Source organism: Euprymna scolopes, unplaced genomic scaffold (assembly GCF_053919585.1).
Source record: "Euprymna scolopes isolate OS-2025 unplaced genomic scaffold, ASM5391958v1 sca840, whole genome shotgun sequence".
NCBI lineage: Eukaryota > Metazoa > Mollusca > Cephalopoda > Sepiida > Sepiolidae > Euprymna > Euprymna scolopes.
Window position 1 is genome coordinate 5001 of NW_027633925.1, and position 7500 is coordinate 12500.

The 7500-nt window shown below is 59.2% G+C and overlaps 2 non-coding genes and 1 pseudogene across 2 annotated transcripts in view; all 3 read left to right on the forward strand.

Annotated features, from left to right (window-relative positions):
- The first annotated feature begins 2300 nt into the window (after positions 1-2300).
- LOC145276326 (small subunit ribosomal RNA) lies at positions 2301-4671 on the forward strand (annotated as a pseudogene).
- A 398-nt stretch (positions 4672-5069) lies between these two features.
- On the forward strand, positions 5070-5227 carry LOC145276322 (5.8S ribosomal RNA). Its single transcript, XR_013867935.1, has one exon. It is a non-coding gene; the product is annotated as a 5.8S ribosomal RNA (ribosomal RNA).
- Positions 5228-5820: 593 nt separating this feature from the next.
- Positions 5821-7500, forward strand: part of LOC145276323 (large subunit ribosomal RNA) — a 5724-nt gene continuing 4044 nt past the window's right edge. Inside the window, exon 1 of the ribosomal RNA XR_013867936.1 lies at positions 5821-7500. This exon is cut by the window's right edge and continues 4044 nt beyond it. This is a non-coding gene — a ribosomal RNA (large subunit ribosomal RNA).

Consider the following 7500-nt stretch of genomic DNA (forward strand, 5'->3'; position numbering starts at 1 on the left):
TTCGTTCCTGCCAACCGTGCGCCCGCTCATCGTCGTTAGGTTATAATACGTGGTACGTGTGTGTGCTTCTCCGTGGACCTAGGGCTGCTCGACGTGTCGAACGATATGTTGGAACAACTAACGGCTCCTTTTCCTGGTTCCATAGTCGTCGTGGTACCCGCGTCGTCAGCCATATCTATGTCCACCATGTTTAGCCGATACGTTTGCTGCAGCTTCTGCTTCCGCCTCAGCGTTCGCCGCTCTCAGCCGCCGCTGTTGTTGCTGCCGTTCTGCCATTCAACCACTACCTGCGAATCTTTCGATGATCGGCCGAACGACCCATCGCTGTGCGACCGATAAATCCTCCGGATTAGGGAGAAACGCCGCCGCTCTCTGCCGCCGTCGAACGGAAAAACGTACATTGTAACGAACGAACGAACGAACGAACGAACGAATTAACGAACGAGCGAACAAACAAACAAAAATAGCCGCGGGGGATGCACTATGTAGATCCTGATCCCCTTGTAACCATACGTACGTTGTTCGATGCTCTCCCGTCCTGGAAGTCGCCGCAGCAAACAGGAGGATGAGCAGCAGCAGGCGCCGCCGCCGTAACCGCCGCCTGCCTGCCGCCTCCTACTCCTGTCAGCGTCCGATCTCACAGCCGTGTGAACGTTCGCTGACACCCGATTTCTTTCCGTCTGGCAAAACCTTGGACGTCCCGCTCGCGGTACACGTGCTGCAGCGACTTCTCGTCCGACAACGCATAAGCGTCGACGTCTGCCGCCGCATCTTCTGATACGTGGACGGTGATAGCGCTAGTCCCTTCTTGCGCCACCTCCACCTTTGTTAGCGCCAAAGAAGATCGATCGAGCAGTCGTGGTCGCAGTCGATTAACCCGTTTTCACCGTCCGCAGTTCCCAAGCCGCCGATCAAGTCGTTGCTCTTCTTGTTCGTTCTTCCCATACCGTCGATTTGCACGGCTGCCGGATGAGCCATCCTCTGTCCGGCGAAGCGCTCACGTCAGTGATCGATACTTGCACCGACAGTCCTCCCGCTCGCGACTCGGTGCTCGAATCGGACTCGTTCGTTTTTATCTCGATGCGATTGTGAAAAGGGGGACCGGTCGTCAATGTCGTGTGTGTCGACGATGTTGTTCGCCCGGTCCGCCGCGTTGTTGTCGTTTTTTTTTTTTTTTTTTTTTTCCCCTAACGTTCGCCGTCGCACGGACGAAAGGGTGAGAAAAAAAAAAAAAAGCTCGAAAAAGCCGCCCAAAAAAATCGGACCGAGGAGCCGCTTGCGAGAACGCGCCATGTGCACGTTGTCTCTCCTCGGTTTTCCGAGCACGAACACGACGCCGGTCGGTCGGTCGGTCGACGAAGGCGACGACGAAGGTGACGGGAAAATTTACGCCGCCGCTGCCCTGGTCCAGCTCCTCCCCGATGACGGCTGTGATGTTGACGTTGACGTTGGCGACGACGACGACGACGACGGAGACGACGACGACGACGAGACGGCATCGATGGCGACCACGATGACGACGACCTCGACGAGTTCAGTCTGCACCTTGACCTCCGATGTCCGTGTGCACTGCCGTCGTGCTGTTTGTCGTTTGTCGTATGTATCGCTGTCAAGGGTGCCGTTGTCGTTGTTGTTGTCGACGTTGTTGCTTGCTCTCTCGTCTCGGTCGGTTGGTACGTTGATGACGACGACGACGACGAAGACGACGACGACGACGACGAGACGGCATCGATGGCGACCACGATGACGACGACCTCGACGATTCCAGTCTGCACCTTGACCTCCGATGTCCGTGTGCACTGCCGTCGTGCTGTTTGTCGTTTGTCGTATGTATCGCTGTCAAGGGTGCCGTTGTCGATGTTGTTGTTGTCGACGCTGTCGTCTGTTCTCTCTTCTCGGCCGGCTGTGACGTGGACGTTGACGACGACGACGACGAGACGGAATCGATGGCGACCACGATGACGACGACCTCGGCGAGTTCAGTCTGCACCTTGACCCTCGATGTCCGTGTGCACTGCCGTCGTGCTGCTTGTCGTTTGTCGTATGTATCGCTGTCAAGGGTGCCGTTGTCGTTGTTGTTGTCGACGTTGGTCGCTTTCGTTCTTTGAGTCTCGGTCTCGGTCCAAGTCAGGGGAGAAACAAAAAAGAGGCCATCAGCGCGGGCAGCGCGCTTCTTCTGACGGCGAACCCCCTCGAAAAATAAATAAACACGTGCCCGTCGTTGTAGTTGTCTGTCTTATGTCGGTCGGTCGGTCGGTCGGTCTGTCGTTCTGTCGAAACAAAGTCCCAAATTCCAACGATACCTGGTTGATCCTGCCAGTAGTCATATGCTTGTCTCAAAGCTTAAGCCATGCAAGTGTAAGTTCACGCCACGCATTAGAACGGGCGAAACCGCGAATGGCTCAGGAACCGGACCTAATCCTCGGGACCGTATTCCTCCTCGGAGGCGATGGATAACTGTGGCAATTCTAGAGCTAATACATGTGACACAGGCCGCGATCGGTCGGCGCGCCGTCGTCGCCACGCCTCGCGCGCTGGCACCCGCGTCGGCCGTTCCGGGTCGCGGCGCTACATATTAGACTGAGACCGATGCGCGTCATTCCGTCCTCCCGTCGTCGGCGTTCCCGCTCGCGGGTCCGTTCGGTGGCGGGGCTCATAGGGCGGCGCGCTCCGCTTTGGTGACTCTGGATAACTCACTGGTCGATCGCACGAGCTTTCACGCCCGGCGACGGGTCTCTCGAGGGTCCGCCCTATCAACTGTCGACGGTCGGTTAAGTGCCTACCGTGGTTACTACGGGTAACGGGGAATCGGGGTTCGATTCCGGAGAGGGAGCATGCGAAACGGCTACCACATCCAAGGAAGGCAGCAGGCGCGCAAATTACCCACTCCCGGCACGGGGAGGTAGTGACGAAAAATAACGACGCGGGACTCTGTCGAGGCCCCGCGATCGGAATGAGTACACTTCAAATCCGTTAACGAGGACCAACCGGAGGGCAAGTCTGGTGCCAGCAGCCGCGGTAATTCCAGCTCCGGTAGCGTATATTAAAGTTGTTGCGGTTAAAAAGCTCGTAGTCCGAACTCGGGTTCGTGGTCGCGCAAGCGGCCCCGGGGCGGCGGCGCCATCGTCCGTCGTTGACTTTGGTCGTCCGTTCGCATTCCCGGCCCTTTCCGCCGGTGTCAACCGCTAGCATACCCGCCACGCGGTCCTGCCGGCGAGGTGGACGAGGAGGTCGTGATCGGGATCCGGGAAAAAAAAAACAAGTGGTCGTCGGTTCGGTTCCGGGAGTAGTCTAACGGGGGGGTGCTACGTGTGTGTGTTTGGGTGCGTTCATTCGCATCCCCGCACTCTGACCCCCGCGCTTCTCTCCCTCTCCCTTTCCGCGCGTTCCTCTTTTTTTTTGAACCCCCCGGTCCGCTCCGAGTCCCTGCTTCGTGTCTTGTCTGCGCGCGTGTTGCGGTCGGCGGTTTCTCCTCCAAGGGTGCTCTTAACCGAGTGTCCGCGGCGGCCGGTACGTTCACTTTGAAAAAATTAGAGTGCTCAGAGCGGGCTGTTCAAGCTTGCATACGATAAGCATGGAATGATGGAAGAGGGCCTCGTCTACGTCTGTCGGTCTCCGTCTACGGCGAGGCAATGATCGAAGGGAGCGGTCGGGGCCACTCGTATTGCGACGTTAGAGGTGAAATTCTTGGATCGTCGCAAGACGAACTGCAGCGATGGCGTGTGGCAAGCACGTTTTCCTCGATCAAGAGCGAAAGTCGGAGGTTCGAAGACGATCAGATACCGTCGTAGTTCCGACCGTAAACGATGCCGACCGGCGATCCGCCGGCGTTCGCTTCCATGACCCGGCGGGTAGCCTGCGGGAAACCAGAGTTCGGTTCCGGGGGGAGTATGGTTGCAAAGCTGAAACTTAAAGGAATTGACGGAAGGGCACCACCAGGAGTGGAGCCTGCGGCTTAATTTGACTCAACACGGGAAAACTCACCCGGTCCGGACACCGGTAGGATTGACAGATCGATAGCTCTTTCTCGATTCGGTGGGTGGTGGTGCATGGCCGTTCTTAGTTGGTGGAGCGATCCGTCTGGTTGATTCCGATAACGAACGAGACTCCGGCCTGCTAACTAGTGCGCCGATGTCAGTGATTTTTACGGCGGGCTCGGCGTCCTCCGTGGCGCTCGGGTCCGGGTCGGTTTTCTCACGCACTTCTTAGAGGGACGGGTGGCAGAAAGCCACACGAGGCGGAGCGATAACAGGTCTGTGATGCCCTTAGATGTCCGGGGCCGCACGCGCGCTACACTGGAGGTATCAGCGGGGACTTCGCCCCGGCCCGAGAGGGTTGGGAAACCTCTGAACCACCTCCCGTGATAGGGATCGGGGCCTGTAACCAACCCCGTGAACGAGGAATTCCCGGTAGGCGCGGGTCAACAGCCCGCGTCGATCACGTCCCTGCCCTTTGTACACACCGCCCGTCGCTACTACCGATCGAACGGTCCGGTGAGGTCCTCGGATCTGGCCGACGACGCCGCCGGGCAGTGCGCGACGTGTCCGTCACGACACTCGTGCATCTACGCCTCGGCGTTCGATGCCTGGAGAAGACGACCGAACCCGATCGTTTAGAGGAAGTAAAAGTCGTAACAAGGTTTCCGTAGGTGAACCTGCGGAAGGATCATTACCGTTTTCCCGTTCGAGACTGGTTTGTTGTTTTCCGGCCTACCTCCTCTGTCTGTCGGCGTCAACGCCTCGAATGCGCGCAAACAAACCTATAAAAGGCGGAGCGAGAGATAGATTTGTGGTGACGCGGAGGTTTTTAAAGCCCCAGCTCTTCTTGCTTGCTTCCGCGTCTTACCACCTGTTTGTTTTTTCGCCCACCGCAAGTGATGGCCGCTTCTTCTTTGCCTTGTCGCCGCTTTATCGTTTTTTTTGTTTTTTTGCAGCCGCTGTGCCACCGCCGCTAGCTAAAAAAACAAACTACTCGCGACATTGCAATGCCGTCACGCCTCCTCGCACAGACCTCCTCGCACACTACTAAATCTATATAAACAAAAACTAATATAAAAAAACCAAGTGCTGAACCCTGGACGGGGGATCACTCGGCTCGTCCGTCGATGAAGAGCGCGGCCAGCCGCGATAACTGATGCGAATTGCAGGACTCAGTGAACATCGACACCTCGAACGCACATTGCGGCCCCGAGATCCCTTGTCTCGGGGCCACGTCCGGTCGAGAGGCGGAACGTTACATGTCTTTCTCCGTTAACGAAACGACATCTTGCCGTCCCCGTGCCCGCCCGGTCCTCGGCACGGTGGTAACCGGGACGTCGCAGGAGCGAGTGACGAGGGGGAAGAAAAATAAAAAAAGAATTGACTCCTTTCAATGTCTTTTTTTTTTTTAAAACCCTCTCCGGCCTCCTCCTTCGTCTCCCGCTGGCAGACCGCGGAGTCTTTTCCCTTTTCGACCGCGTGAAGAAACACTGTGGAGGAGGAGCAGGAGGAGTCTGTCCGAAAGCAGCCGAAGGGAGACCAAAAAAAAAGTACCGACCTAACCGACTGCCGACGTAAGCGCCGCCTGCTCGTCTCGCTCTCTGCCTCATGAAGGTGTCTCTCAGCGACGCCTCGAGCAGCGCGACGAGCACGGCCGTCGCACCGTAAAAAGGTGGCCGCGTCGTAGGCAACGCAACGTCGGATGGGGAGGACCCACGCTTTTTTTTAATTGTTGGCTTCTTCATTTTCGGTCGGACGGGCGCTATATCGGCCAGCCGTCGTCACACGGAGGGTACCGATCGAGATTCCTCTCCTCCAAACACCACACTCTACTAAAAACCGCCGCCCTCGGCTCGGACGAGACGACCCGCTGAACTTAAGCATATCGCTAAGCGGAGGAAAAGAAACCAACCGGGATTCCCTTAGTAACGGCGAGTGAACCGGGAGAAGCCCAACGCCGAATCCCGTCGCAAGTTAAAGGCTTCGGGACGTGTGGCGCATGGGTCGAAGGCAGCCGTTCGTTTTCGTCTCGCATAGTTCGGAGTTCCCTCGATCGGGGCCGCCCGCGGCGGGTGCCAGGCCCATTCGGTGCGGACGGCGAGCGACGGCCTTCGATCCGAGAGTCGGGTTGCTTGGGAACGCAGCCCAAATCGGGTGGTAAGCTCCATCCAAGGCTAAATACCGGGACGAGTCCGATAGTCGACAAGTACCGTGAGGGAAAGTTGAAAAGAACTTTGGAGAGAGAGTTCAAGAGAACGTGAAACCGCCCAGGGGTAAACGGGTGGGACCGCTCACCGCGATCGCGGGGGGACTCAGTCCGGTGCTGCCTAGGCTCGAGCCCAAACTCGATGTGTGTTCTTGAAAGAGAGGCCGTCGCGGCACAGGTCGTCGTTCGTCGTGTCCGCGGGGGACTCGTTCCCCGCGGTTCCAGCTTTTGTGCCCGCGTCGCCGACGAAGGAGACGGGCCGCGTGGATAGCGGGAAGGGAAACGTGGTGACGACCGCGGCGTCGGTAGGTGGCTGCGTCGGTTGGCTGCGACGGAGGGGACTCGTCCTCTCGATCGCTGCTGCCGCCGGGCCCTAACCCGCCGCATCCGTCGCCGCCGCTTCTTCTTTCCTCCTGCTCCCTCCGCGCGCGACTCCGCTGCACCCGTCCCCTTCATCATCGCTCGGCGTAATCATGGCGCGGGCGCTTCGGCGCGACCTCCGCGCGGCCGGCACCGGACGCACTTCCCCTCCGGTCCGTCGTCGCGACCCGTTCCCGGCGTGCAGGTCGAACACGCGGGTTTTTTTCCGTAGGCGGCAGGCGTTTCATCACCCTGAAAACCCCCGTCTTCCCACCTTGTGAAGTCGGGGGCCACCGGCCGTCGGGCCCGCGAACGTAACTGCCCCTTTCTGCCGGGAACGGAGGAAATCTGACACGATCCGTTACACGTGGCGAGCCGGTCCGTTTTGATCCCGCCGGAAGTCGCGTGCGGGCGACGCACTCTGTGTGTCGCTCCTTAGGCGCCCCACCGTCTCGGGCGCGTGCGCGATGAGAGGCGGGATAGGACTGGCGCGGCCTCGCCGTCACGCACCTCGCCGACGTTTCGGGTTCTTGTCGGGGGCAACCCCGCCCGCGCCCGTTTCCGTTTCCGGAGAGGTCGCTCGGCGACGCTTTTTTACTCGAGCCGCCCGCCACCCCGGGTCAGCGACGTGCATCGGCAACCCACCCGACCCGTCTTGAAACACGGACCGAGGAGTCCTGGCCGTTCGCGAGTCGTAGGGGCCACCTCTGACTAACCCCGAAGGCGAAGCGAAAGCGAGAGAGCGTGTAGGAGGGCGTCGATCGGGAGAGGTGTCGTGGCAAAGTCGTCCGGGGGTCGTCGGGGGGTGTCGTCGGTCTCGTGCCGTCGTCTTCTCCTCGCCTCACCCGCCTCCGAGCCGTGCCCGATCCCGCCGGCGCGGCGTTTTCGGCCTTCCGCCGTCGCTGCTGCGGTGCCCGCAACTTTTCCTTTTTTCTCTCTTCCCGAGAGAGATAGGAG